Source organism: Halictus rubicundus, chromosome 1 (genome assembly GCF_050948215.1).
Source record: "Halictus rubicundus isolate RS-2024b chromosome 1, iyHalRubi1_principal, whole genome shotgun sequence".
NCBI lineage: Eukaryota > Metazoa > Arthropoda > Insecta > Hymenoptera > Halictidae > Halictus > Halictus rubicundus.
In genome coordinates this window covers 8,589,238-8,603,215 of record NC_135149.1, presented here as the reverse complement: position 1 = coordinate 8,603,215, position 13,978 = coordinate 8,589,238, and the positions used below count along the sequence as shown (strand labels likewise).

Below are 13,978 nucleotides of genomic sequence, written 5' to 3'. Positions count from 1 at the left end.
ACTAACCTTCAAACAGTACGCGTCAAAATTTCATGGCATTCTGACCGTTAGTTTAGAGGTTACAGTCGTTTTAGTGACCCCAGTTTTGTAATTTTCAAGACAATGGATAGAAAGGAATTTCGTGTGTTGATTAAACGCTGTTTTTTTATGGGGAAAAATACTGTTGGAGCCAAACAGTGGCTTGATAAGCATTATAGGGACTCTGCACCAGGGAAATCAACTATTATTGACTGGTATGCTGAATTTAAACGCGGTCGTACAAACACCGATGATGCAGAACGCTCTGGTCGCCCAAAATCGGCAGTTGTTCCGGGAAACATAAAAAATGTCCACAAAATAGTTTCAAAAGACCGTAAAATGAAGTTGCGTGAGATAGCTGACACCTTGAAGATATCAGAAGGTAGTGTCTTTACAATTTTACATGAAAATTTGGGCATGCGCAATTTGCTTTCGAAGTGGGTGCCGCGTTTGCTCACACCGGACCAGAAACAACAACGCGTCGACGATTCGGAGCGCTGTTTCGAGCTGTTCAAGCGAAATAAAAAGGATTTCTTGCGTCGGTATGTGACAATGGATGAAACGTGGATCCACCACTACACGCCTGAAAGAAATTTGGCTCAAATGAAGAAGTGACTGTCGAAACTGAGGCTTATTTTGAGAGCAAAGACAAATCGTTTTACATACAGGGAATCGAAAAGTTGGAGGAGCGTTGGAATGAATGTATCACTCTTGAAGGAGAGTATGTTGATGAATAAAGTGGAATTTCTAAAAAAAAAAATTTGTTTTTCTTAGTTAGACCGGAGACCTATTGCGTCCTTCCTCCACGGTAACGGCGCCCACTGGAAGGGGACAGTAGGCGCTACGGTGGGGACGGTTTTGCCTCGATTGAGGTAAACGTGCTCAGCCCTGGACTACAGCTTCTATAGCTTCGTAACATCACTCAGAGATTCTGACTATACAATTTCCCCACTATTTTTCCTTCAATACTCGCGATCTGGTAACGCTGGCTATTCGGACATCACAGTAATTAGAGGTGATTATGCACGAGCACGTATTTGCACGCGTTCCGCGGAATTTCTCGAATATCAAGGCGACATAAAACACCGCCGGCCGATATAAATCGGCGGTGCAACGAGATCGATCCTCGTTACCGCGTCGCGGGGTGCGCTGCGCCGCTGCACACCGTTGCAAAGCGTTGCACCGCTGCAGCCGGCGTCCTTTTTGTTTCTGCAATCCCGTGGATCAGATACTAGGCGTTGGTTATCACCGCGTGGTATCAGGCCCACGGCGAGGATGTAAGTATACGCGGCGCGCGTTCCTCGGCGCACAGTGTGTGTCTCTAGATAAGATATCTGGAAGGTCCGGGGCACCGATGCCTCTGTCCACCGCGCACGAGAGGATTTCTCTCCCTCTCTGTCTCTCTCTCTCTCTCTCTCTCTCGCTCTCTCTTTCTTTCTTTCTTTCTTTCTTTCTCCTCCCCCGCTCTGCCAGAGCACCACGGTTCCTCAGCCTGTCCCGATCCGCTCTGAGTGGGAGCAATAAATAACTCGGACCGATCGGTTTTTGCCGATCGAGAGCCAAGCCGTTCCACCCTGTGGCGCGCGCGCCAGAAAGACCACTCGGTCCCTGATCGTTGGATCCTCCAGCGATCCATGGACCTCGTAAAAACGAGACCGCTCTCGAGATCCCTGCGTGCTAGCACCGGCCCGAGAATAATGCCCCGGTAACGTGAGCTCGATGCTAGCCTTACTTACCGCCAGCGATCCCTTTTTGTGGGTTTTAGGAACCCCCTTTTGTTTTTCGAAAGACTGTCTTGGATAAGGTCGATCCCGCTATGGTGGTTCTTGAGTGGATCTAGGATTTTCGTTTTCTGTTTTAGTTCTAAACGAGTTCCAAAAGCAATTACTGTAAGCTTCAGCTCTGCAGTTTTCATTAAAATTGGAACGACTAAATTAGCTTTACTAAAATAGTTTTATTCCGTTATTAAATTAAAATTAAAGTTACTAAATTAGTTTCTTCCAAAAATAATTTTATCTTCTGGGATTCTACAAGTCTGCAATTTTCATAAAAATAACTTTACCCTTATTCTGCAATATGTGTAGCGGGTGATGGCTCGCTAGATACCGTGTTAATTTTCACAATTTATATCCACGACATCCTGTCGCAATACGTCAAGCAATCCCAAGAAGGCATCAAGGCAATCTCGATCTGTAATCGTCTATGAACCAGCCTCCCAGGCGTGGCGAAATTTATTCAATATCCACGGGGCACGCGACCCGGCGAAAATATCGCCATAAGATCGGGAATCGGCTCGAAACCCGGCCCGTTACGTTAAGACATTAAAAGCGGAACACACATAACCGATTGGCCTGCGATCAGCCTTGAAGTCGCATTACTCTGGCTCTGCTCCGAAACTCATAATCAGCGTCGATGTTATCATTCGTTAGCGTACTCGGCCGGGGCTGGCGCGGCGAAAAATAAACGGAACGTTCCGCGAAGACGTCGCGTCGGTGTATACGTCCGTTTGCGGCCCGCGTCGCGTACCGAGCATTATCGTCTTCCCCAAGAGAAGATGAGTTATCCGGACAAGACATCATCGTAATTTTCGAGCGCAGATTATATAGGGTCGCCGTGGTACCGATTCCGATCTCGCGCCGCGAGACATGTTTTAACTTGCTAAACCGTACCGCGCAAACGTAATTTTCGTTGTTCCAGGTGATCGCCGCAGATCCGGGGCTCGTGCGCGAAGATCATGGTGCCCTCCTTCCATTTGTTCACAGGTCTGGGCCGTCCGTGGCACCTGTAAATTGCAGACTCTGTGTGCAGTCATCTTTTTAAGGAAAAAGTGCAAGAGAAATTTTTACTTTTAAAGCATTATAGACAGGCATTGAGACATTGATCTCAAATTATCTTTAGATTGATTTTTAGATCCATAAAACATGTGCTCGTCACCCATTTGCTATTGCTTAACTTTTAGGAATATTTTAGAAATCTTTTGGCAATTTTTTAGCAATTCTTTGGAGGAAGAGCTAGAGAAGTTCTCTTAGCTTTAAAGCACTTTGAGATATTCCTCTACATATTTATTTATCTCTACTCCGATTTTTATAGTAGTTGATTGTTACCAAACATGCATTCTGCAACTTCAACCATTTGCTATTGCACGATTTAACCCTTATCACTCGAATGGCGACTGTAAGGCGCCACTAAAAATTGCTGTTTCATTATTCAAAATATTGTTTACATTATTAAATTTGTTTGTATTTAATAAATTACTAAACATTTCAGTACTCTACGAGTAAATTGCACCATTTTCGTATGTATAGCATGAAAAAATATATAGAGAAGGGAAATATTCTAGGTCGGAAGAAATGTTTCATTTTAGAGTTAAAATGGCTTCGAGTGCAAAGGGTTAAAACCCTCGTTTCTCATTGATCTTCACTTTGAATTTTCTCTACTCGGTAGATCATTCCAAACATCGTTTTATTGGAACAAGCGTGGAGAAAGATTGATACGATCTTCGGACGCTGAACAAATAGATAGTTTTAATTATATAATCGCAATCTGTATGCTGCAAAGGAGATTCTAAAGTGCTCCAGGAGATGCAGTAAAGCTTCCGCTCGGCCAGCCATAACGTGGTGCCACCTAACTGTCAAGGAAACATCGTGGTCGCGATCGCAATTAGTCACCGAGCGTTCCAGCGTTAATCTCCGTCGGAATCCGCGGTGGTATCGGCGTCGCGTAAGCTCGTGATACGGCGCAGCAGCCGATGCATCGCAGTGCACGATGCATCAGCTGCATCGAGTACTGTAGAAGGCCGGGGCTGGCTGAACAAAAATGATTGTAGCATGCACAAATTTTAGTCTTTTTCAATCATTCATTTATAGCAACTTGCAATTATAATGGTGATAATTGTTAGCAAGACATTCGATGGCTCTCAAACAACATCCAGTACCTCACAGATTGTAAAACAGATAACATCGATTGCATTTCTCCATTAACACTCTGATGGCAGAGCATCAAAATAGTAATTTATGCACTCAACTTTTGGCAATTTAAATAAACAGCTGCTGCAATGGGAGTAAGGGAAATACTACAAGGTGTACCCTTAACAATATATGTTAGATAGTTAGTAATTAAAGCTGTGAACGATCCTTATCATCTTCAATTATGTAATTATAAAAAAGGTCCGCGGTTTGAGTTTTCTGTTTCGAACTGCGTGCAGCGTCGCACAGTGCGGACAAGTCGGCACATCTCACTACATTTTTTTTGACGATGCATTTTTTTTGATTTCCTTTGGCAGAACTCTTTATTAGCAGGAAATGCATATTATTATTCATTTAAAAATCATTTAACAATTTTTTTTATGCATAAAAATAATTTCTTTTTTTTTCAACTTATTAATTTTATTGTTACATTTAATTTTTTGTGACTAATTACCATTGCATATGCATTAGTAACCAAATTTAGATTTTTGTAAAAAAATTTGGCCATGGAGGCACTCTCTAAAGTGCCAAGAATCGAAAAATGTTATATTAACTCTAAATGAGTGTGCAATAATAAATCTGTGTAATGGAAAGTTCTTACCAAGGAATATGCATTCTTTATACATTTAATAAAGTAGATTTATTTTTTGTACAAATTTTCAACGGTGGTTTTATTTGTTAATTGCATATAAAACTTAAAATTAACATAAAACAAAAACGGCAAAATATATCCTGAGATTCATGCATATTCGGATACATTACTTATTATAGTTTAAGAATTTCATAGTTTTGTCTGCAACTTTTTGCGACTCTCAATTTTATAAACTTTTTAAGAAGTGTCCATACCTTTCCTTTAGGATCTATCGTGGAAAATTTGTTATTTTCTTTTTAAATGTATTAGTTATATTGTTAAATTTCCTTTTCTGTGAATAATTAACAATAAGTATACATTTGTAAACAAATTTGGTTGTAAAAAATTTTGCCATTTGTTCGCCACAGTTACAGTGGGGAATTTACTGGAAAAGTTCAATATTCGTGTATATCACGATATAAAATACATTTCTTTCGCAAAACATGTGTATTAGGATGGAAATTGTTAATAATAATCATATGATAACCATTTTTATGCATAATACAATTTTGCAATAATTATATATCAATCATTTTTATGTATTTTTAATTTGTTTTTAATATATGTTTTATAACTATTGAAAAAGTATTAAGAATGTAAGGATAGATCGAAATGTACAAGATCACGAGAGTCAATGATTTTGAGTCACAATCAAAGTACTGAGAATGACTCGAATAGCGAAGCAGCAGCAGCATGCTCGGATAGCATTTTGTTGAGTTTATTCATTATATTCACTAGTATTATAATTTGTTTAAGTTTATTATTGTTAATTTTACATATGGTTCATTTATTATTAATTTTGTCCTAAACTTGTTAGTTTTTAAAAATAAATTTGTTAATTTTTAATAATAAATTCTTTTTCTACAAATTTTTTTTTTTTGTTAAAATTACAAACTATATTGGTAAATATAATTGTCTGTAAAAAATTTCCTCTATATATGCATTAATAACCGAACTACGAGAAGTGTGGAAAACAGACGATTTGTCCGCACTAAATGATACGTAACTCGGTTGTTTTAGCGAAGGCGACCACGAAATTTTGAGAGTATATACAGTGAATTCTCGATATATGTCAATAACACTGGTCTTGCCAGCGACGTGTATCGTCCAGGAGACATAACCGAGCCTTGTTATGTTGTACTTTTTATGTGTGCGTAAAAGAGATATTTGCATTTTGGTACACACTGGTAGAAATACGGTTTGGGATGCTGCGGGACGGTGCGTGCGCCAAACGAAAGAAAGCTCGCGATCCCACGAAGCCACGCTATGCTTCATGCCGCGTGCACGCGACCTCGCGACCTCAAAGCCGAGCACTATTTTCCGCCGCCGACAGATTCTCCTCTCGTGCTCTTTCTGCACAGCTCGCTGTCGTGTTACAGGACCGGAGATTAATATTATCTCGCGCGGTCCCGGGAGATCGTTTTAAAGTTCCTACACGTAGAGAGCCAGGGAGCAATCTTCCACCGGCGCCGTGTCTTCGCCGCTTCCGTTGCAACCTGCAAAATTGGAGGCTGCAAGAATCTCACAAGCGATGGAAACTGCACCTCGAGGAGTGCAGGCTACGTAGTAAATTTGCAGTATCCGATTATTTTGAACGTTCGAAGTTGAAGTTCGATTTTGGGAGAATTTTTTCAGAAAAATTATTGAACCTTTTGCGTGGGGATTTTGCTCACATAGTTATTGGTACTTGAAGTGTCTGTATGATTTTTTCCCCACGGAAACAATTAAAATTACATGAGTTATAAATTTCTTTATAGAGTATGTTTTGACAGATAGGGATCTACGGTTCAATAATCAGTATGAATGTAGTTATGGTCCGAACCGAAAGAAATACAATGACGGCATTTTAAAATCAAATTACAGGTTTTTAATATATTTTTCGGCCTTTAGCATAAATAAAAAATAAGAAAAAAGTGAGGGATTTTCAAAATTATGGTTCGTGCTATAACAGGGTATGTGCTGAAGATTCTCCCAAAATTTCATATCAATCGGTCGACTAGAGCTTGAGACATCGTGGCAACCGTGTCGTAAAAAGTGGTTTCGACAAGAACGCGTTTGAAGATTCGACTAAAAATATTTTGCAACAGGATTTGCAAATATATCATTTTGCATACATTATCCTACGACACTTATATTTACAGAAAAGGCAAGGAAAGAAAAGATCATGTACGGACGACGGAAGCCGATTATGAATGCTTCCGTGTGCAACGAACCGATGCGCGTTTGCTGGTTGCAAATCTTAGAGTTTTTAATTGATTGTTTGAATGGTGGCTTCGCGTTTTTGGTTGATAGATACGTTCCGGATGCAGCACTACGATGTTGTAAAAGTAACAAACGAGAGACACGTAGAATATAAAGATAAGCATGAAAATTTGAGTGACTCTAGTAAATTTTAGTTTAATAAACACTTTAAGATCTATAAAGTCCACAGGTCGGTTTGATTTATGTTAAAACGTAACATAAATTTTTCCGTAACGTTATTAACCCGTCGTTCGTTCCATGGCACTCGTGGCACAATATTCTAACACATGGAGTTCACGCGATGCACGTACCGTTTTCTGTTTTACGAGCTTAGTTTGTTACAGCCATTAGCAAACTGCGGAATTTATGCATTTATAGCGTGCCACGATTTTCTAATATTCAGCAGAAGTGAAAGTTTGATGAATTTTAGTGATCTCTTCATTTTACTTCAAGACTAATAGAATTGCTGATAGAATATTTAAATTTACATTCATTTTCACTTACTTTACTAAATCATTGCACTATAAATTTATGTTTGCATAACGAGCCACACTCTTGTCTAGATTACATCTCAAGCAATAATTTAACCAGTTAGCAGTTTTGACGAGCATATTCGTCACGAAGAAATGGCAATATTTTGTGTTATGACGAGTATACTCGTCAAAACAGCTAATTGGTTAATTTTTGCAACACATTTCAGGTACACATTTTTCAAAGAGGTCGCAACAGCTAACTGGTTAAAAAGTTGAATGATTTGTTACATACACAGTTTCCAGACATATGCTCAAGTACCTGCACGAGCATCACACTAATTCCATGAAGGGTAAGGGACAAAATTACTGTGGGGGTGCCAATTGCTGTGCCTATATTAATTAAAATGAGATATATAACATATTAACTGATTTCTATATTGTATACATTTTATGTGTCATTTTTTACAAACAATTTACCATGGAGAATTGTAGCGAATATCTAATTCAAATGTATATTTAAAAAATTTCACGAGGTATTTACTTTCCTCATCAAACAGAAACTTAAAGAGAAAAACTCAAAATATCCTGAGGCGTCAATTATTTCACATTAGAAAAGAAATTATTTTCATAGTTTACTATTTAATTTTTGTATCTGTTGCAAAGAGCAACAACGACAGAAGTTTTTACATTAAAAATCATCAAAAGCACGTTTCTTAAGAAAATATAGACAGTAGAAAATTTAAGACACTACAAAACCGTAAAAATAACGGTCTGTAAAATCGATTGCAACAATCTAATCATGAAAATTGTTGTCAAATTTTCTTATAATACTAAACAAATTTCTGTAATACTATTAAATTTCACGGTACAGAAAAATTCCGTTTATGGCACCAACCACAAAGACAACAAATGTTACAGAATTAGAAAAATTCTGTTTATGGCACCAAACACAAAGACAACAAATGTTACGGAATTTTTGTCCAGGAAACGGGCTCCGTTGTAGTGTGCGCGACACAGCACGGCGGCGTGGCGTTTGCAAATAGTCCTCGCTCTAAAACGCAGTATTCTTCCGAACATTATACCGAACAACCGGTGTACCAGCCACCGAAGCTTCTCGGCCATCATTAACATACCCCGTTCGCATATGCATATCGCTACTGCGCTTTGAACACGGGTACACGCGTGTCGCATGAAAGCGCGGCCGCCTCGCGACGCGTACTCGTATACGCGGAACAATAACGTTGTACAAAGAGCGATACGGTCGCAAAGCAGGCTCGACCCGATAAAAACCGACGTTTATATTTCCCGGTCTGCTCGTTGGCACGTAACGCCCGTGCTATGGAATTTGAACACGTTCCTCTCGAACACTTCTCATTCAAAATCTATTGTGCTCCATCAGCGAACGCTTTTGTCAGATGTTGCCTATCCGCTGTTTCTGGTACTGATGATCGTTTCGAAATCGTTAGAACGTTCATTATCGAATTTCTAATTAAACATGATTCTTTAACTACCTCCGTATGCAATGAAATTACAGGAAATTGTGTGCAGAATGCAAGAAAATGTGTACAGGAATATCACACGTGTAGGTTGATGAAGACATGAATAGTAGACTGCAGATACCTTTATTCATTTTATATAATTTATTTATTCTTGCTTTCTTTATATACTTCCTTGATATATATATTATAGGTTCAGTATAATTAATGAAGCTTTACATGTGTACTTGAATACAGTGTTTTCTCGTTATATGTCCACAACACGGGTCTACCCCGGGACATATATCGGCTAGAATATTCTTTGATACACTTCCGAACGTAGAAAAGGACAGTTCTGGGGCCCCTCACGAGGTATACCCCACGGCAGTGACAAACAACATTGATACAACATGAACAGTTTTCCTTCATTTACTTCCTTATTATGTACAATAGGTTGAATACAACAATTTCATTTCTAAACATTTTCTCAGTTTTTTTCGGATGATTTTACTAAACCTTTTAAATAAAAGTTTTCTCCCCGAACATCAAGTTATGGTAAAATCATAGACATATATTCTATCTTTGATTTAGAATCGTTCGAAAAATATTTATTTATTTATTAGTGCTTTAAACCAATTGGTCAGAGAAATAGTTATAGGAAGTTTTCTTCCCTGAACATCAAGTTATGGCAAAATCATAGACATATCTTCTATCTTTGATTTAGAATCGTTCGAAAAATATTTATTTATTTATTAGTGCTTTAAACCAATTGGTTAGAGAAATAGTTATAGGAAGTTGTTTTAGATGAACATGAATGTAAAAATCGCTTTATTCTTCGTACAAACAAGAACATAACAACACTCATAAAAAAAAAAAACACATTTTATGTCACCGAAAAATAAAATCACCGAATAATAATCGAATAATCGAAAAAGTTCCTTGATAAAATCGTGTGCCCGAAACGACAAAAATTAATGACAAACTGGTAAGCAACTTGCTCTAAGATCAAGGATATTAAGATTTAAGTTTGCAAAGAATGTTTTTGCGGCACGGTTTTCCAGTTAAATAAATGATGTGACCAGTTAGACACACAGAACTTTGCTCGACGGTGCATCGAAAGGAGTCGTGTGCAATGTTGTGTCGTGTCCGACGACAAAGCGGATTCGGTCGGTTTGAAAAAATTAGCTATGTGCAATCGAGAGGAAGTGAAACAATCCGGATAAGGACAGACGAACAATGAGCAGGAGGAAGGAGGATAAAAAGACAAGGAAGCTGTGCACGAGTGACAGCTCCGGCAGCTGGCGGGTTTAACGCGTCCGCCGATGCTTGAAACGCGTCTGGTAGCATTCTTACAAGTGCGCGAGGGGCCTCATTACGGGCCCAGAAAGTCGGTACTGCTCTCCTGTCATGGACACACCGTGTCGTTCCAGCGGTGACTTCTTTGCCACCTCCATCTACTCCCGCTACTGCTTCCTTCTTGTCCTTTACTTCTGGCTACCAGGACACGCGATACGAGTGCAAATGGCCGATTACTGTCGCCACCTTGTTCCCTGATATCTTGTAATCTTCGAGTAAATTCGCTCCAATTCTACAAGATGAGCACTCGTCGCTTTTATTCAGGGACCAAAAATCACAGTTACTCTAAAATTTTCTACGATAAATATCATTAATAAAAAGTTGAATATTATTGAAATGTACGATAATCTACACAAAATATAAAGAAAAAAATTCGAAGAACAAAAAATATCGATGTTTATACTTTGAGGTTACAAGCAACAGTTATTAGTGTCCAAAAAATTGGATCCTCCTCGATAACTGTTATCGATGACGAAAAACGGTTTCGGTTGCTCAAAGCAGTTATCAATGAGAGAAGTTCATTTCGATCATTCATAACAGTTATCGATGATCATAATAATTATTGATGAGAAAATTCATTTCAGTTGCTTATTTGATTACTGAGTTGTCTACTCCTTTTCGGGTGGAGCAAGCCTGTGAAATTCATTGAGAAGGTTTCGTACTACAAGACGAATCAAGAGACCATAAGAACAACACAAAATCTGAAAAAGAAATTTTTCAAAATTTTTTCAACTGGGAAAAATCAGGAATATAGACTCCCGTATTTATCAAAACTAGCGTGGATAATTCACGCTGTGCCCGCAACTCAGGTTGGCGTTGAACGAACCTTTTCTGCTCTAAAAGTAACGTTAGATGATTTGCGGTGTAATTTGTCAGAAAATTTGGAAAAACTCATGTTTGTCATATTAAATTTTGATCGTAGCAATTAATTTTATGAGTAAAAAATGTATGAAATAATTGATTGTCTACTATTTGAAAGTTGTACTATTTAATAATAACTATTACAAATTTCCTTCATCAATAACTGTTATGAGCAATCGAAATTTTTAGTCGATGAAATAGTTGTTATTCCATGACTTTTTTTCTTTTTGGTTATAACAGTTATCGTCCCTGATTTTATTATTAGTAGACATAGATCTAATGAGTTCGTGATAAAAGTGTATAGAAACCTATTATAGGTTTATTTCAGCTTTAACAATTATACAATAAGCTTACAGTTAGTGTACAATGATATCTTCATAATCGCTAGAGATGTAGTTACATGTATCGGATCATTCCGTAAGTAATATGAATTTTACTTGATATTTTTTAAGGATAAAATATAAAGGAACAATCACAATTATTCGTCTGTATCAGAAAATACGGAGAAATAAACGTAAAGAAATCGGGGAAAAATAAAAAATAAGGAAAAAAATACACTAAATAAATGAGGAACAATATACTGCTAATGGTTCTGATTACGTTTCTCTACTTCAAGTTAGAAATTGCATTTCTTATGGGATGATCTAATAAAACAGTGAGAGTTTATGTATAAGATGGCAAATTGATACGAACAGCATTCACTTGAGAAAATTTCTTTTTTACGACTTCGACAATGGCATCTACCCTACATCCTTATGAATTATTTTGGAACGGCGGCGCAGCGGCTGCGAGTAAAATCATTACGACACGGATCGTTCGAATTAAAATTCATGTGTACCGATCAAATGACATGAGCGATGAACGTTCATAAAATCTTGAAACAGCTTTCCTTCTTCCCGAATCGCTTCGTTTTCTTTTTCAAGATCGCGCTGGTACGTCGTTCGAAGGTCCGTATATCTTCTTCGTGAGAGGTTCTTAATGACTTACCCGCCAATCGACGATCCGCCATTTACTTTCGCGACGTGTTCGCTGAGCGCCGCGCCGCTTTCCCTGAATAATTAATAAACGATCGCTCGTTCTGATTGCTAATTACCGATTAATTAATTAAACCGATATTTAATAAACCGTTCATTACTGATGCGTCGCAACTCAAACCGTTTGCGCGGACTTCTTAAGACTGTGCCATTTGCAATTCTGATGGATCTAGAATTGTCAACTTTTACTTATACCTGTTAGGGAAAACTTTTTAAAAAATTTCGAAGTTAATAATTTGTGTCTAGGGGTTGATAATTCATTGGTTAAAGGTTACATGTTTAAAATTCAGGATTTAGAGGGCTAAGAGGTTATACCCTGATGATGATAAAGAGAAGAACAAGATTTGTAGCAATTTTTTCTGAATAATTTAATTCATTTCTATTTTAAACAAGTGCTTCGTTGGAGAGTACATATATTGTACAACTTATAGTAATTTTTATGTTGCAAGATATTAAAAAATTACTATCTGGGACCAGAGCTGAATTAACGACTTGAAAAAACGTGACTTTTAGGAACTATTTTATATTTAGAAATTATTTATTTTTTCTTTTAGAAAAACTTCTGTCTATCTGCCAGATAGAATCATATGTTTTCAGGAAAAGAAGCTGTTACTCAGTCATTGTTAAAGATCTCACAATTAAAAAATTACTACAAGTAGTACAATATATGCGCTTTCAAACGGGGTTCTCGTTGAAAAAATACGTCCATTAATTTTCCCAGAAAAAATGGCTAAAGATCACGTTCCGATCAGACCGTTAAAGGGAAGGTCCATTAATTTCCTCCGAAAAAATGGCTGAAAATCACGTTTCGCCCGGATCGTTAACTAGGCCTGACCCCATGAATGCGTCTGCGGAACCCCATGGAAGGTAGCCATTACGGCCCCGGCCTCGATTTAACGAAGGATCCCGAATTCCAATAAATTCCGGCGACTTTCTCGCAAACGAATGCGCGCGGCGCGGCGCGGGGCCGTGCGTGATTTACTCGATTTTTAAGGGACACCATTAAATCTCGTGCAGTAAACGCAGCACGGTGGAGCTGATCACCGATACCCTCGCGGAGAGGAACACGACATTCACTGCCTCCACGGTTAACGATATTCCCCCTTGGTCTTTTACGAGAGCCGAGAGAGCGTCTAGGTCCCGAACGACAGGGCCCCGAGTCCCAGAGGCGTGCACGCGCAATAAAGAGTAAAATTTAATTGCCAAATAATAATTAGACGAGGCGAAACTCGCGGCTCGACGTAATTTACGATACTCTAGTCTGCCTCCTACCGGCGATAATAATTTCCATAAAAATTACGAGTCCCGTGCCTCTCTTTCTCTCACTTTCGTCCATCTCCTTTTCTCCGGTTCTTTCTCCGTCTCACTCCCCCCCCCTCTCTCCGCGACCTGCACTTTCTTTCGCTCGCTAACGACAATATTCCCCCTTTCTTGGCTACTTAATTTGCGCAGTGCTTTATGAGAGACCCTCGCCCACGGCGGTAATTTACCCTCACCTGGAAGAAACAGCCTGTGTGTTTCACTCTGCGAACTCGTGTCCCTCGTCCTCCGAACGCCATCTTTCCCGTAATGGTCCTCCGGATGAGACTATACGTCGAACAACTCTTTCGCCTGCGTTGTTGTTCCCCTCTCTCCCCTCCTTCGTCGGCGTTGTTACGTGATATCGCAAATAATAGTGATTACACGAACGAGGGAATATCTTTCTTGCATTTATAATGTCCCCGACCGATAGCCACCAGATGGTCGCCATCGCGAGACTTGCGTAAGAGATGTTCTATAAGCACGCCTGCGAGACACGATAGATTGCAAATGATACCTCGCTCAGGGTGGCGACAAGCGAAATAACATATTATGAGAGCTATATGGAAATAAAGATTACTGGAAACCGATCGTGACGACGACGTGCTGTACAATGTCCTCGATT

At 38.9% G+C, this 13,978-nt stretch overlaps 1 long non-coding RNA gene across 1 annotated transcript; it reads right to left on the bottom strand.

The window, feature by feature from the left end:
- Window positions 1-9,262: 9,262 nt before the first annotated feature.
- LOC143356467 (uncharacterized) lies at window positions 9,263-13,663 on the bottom strand. Its single transcript, XR_013082680.1, has 2 exons — window positions 13,551-13,663; window positions 9,263-10,391 (listed from the first exon to the last, which is right to left on the bottom strand). It is a non-coding gene; the product is annotated as an uncharacterized LOC143356467 (long non-coding RNA).
- Between the last annotated feature and the right edge of the window lie 315 nt (window positions 13,664-13,978).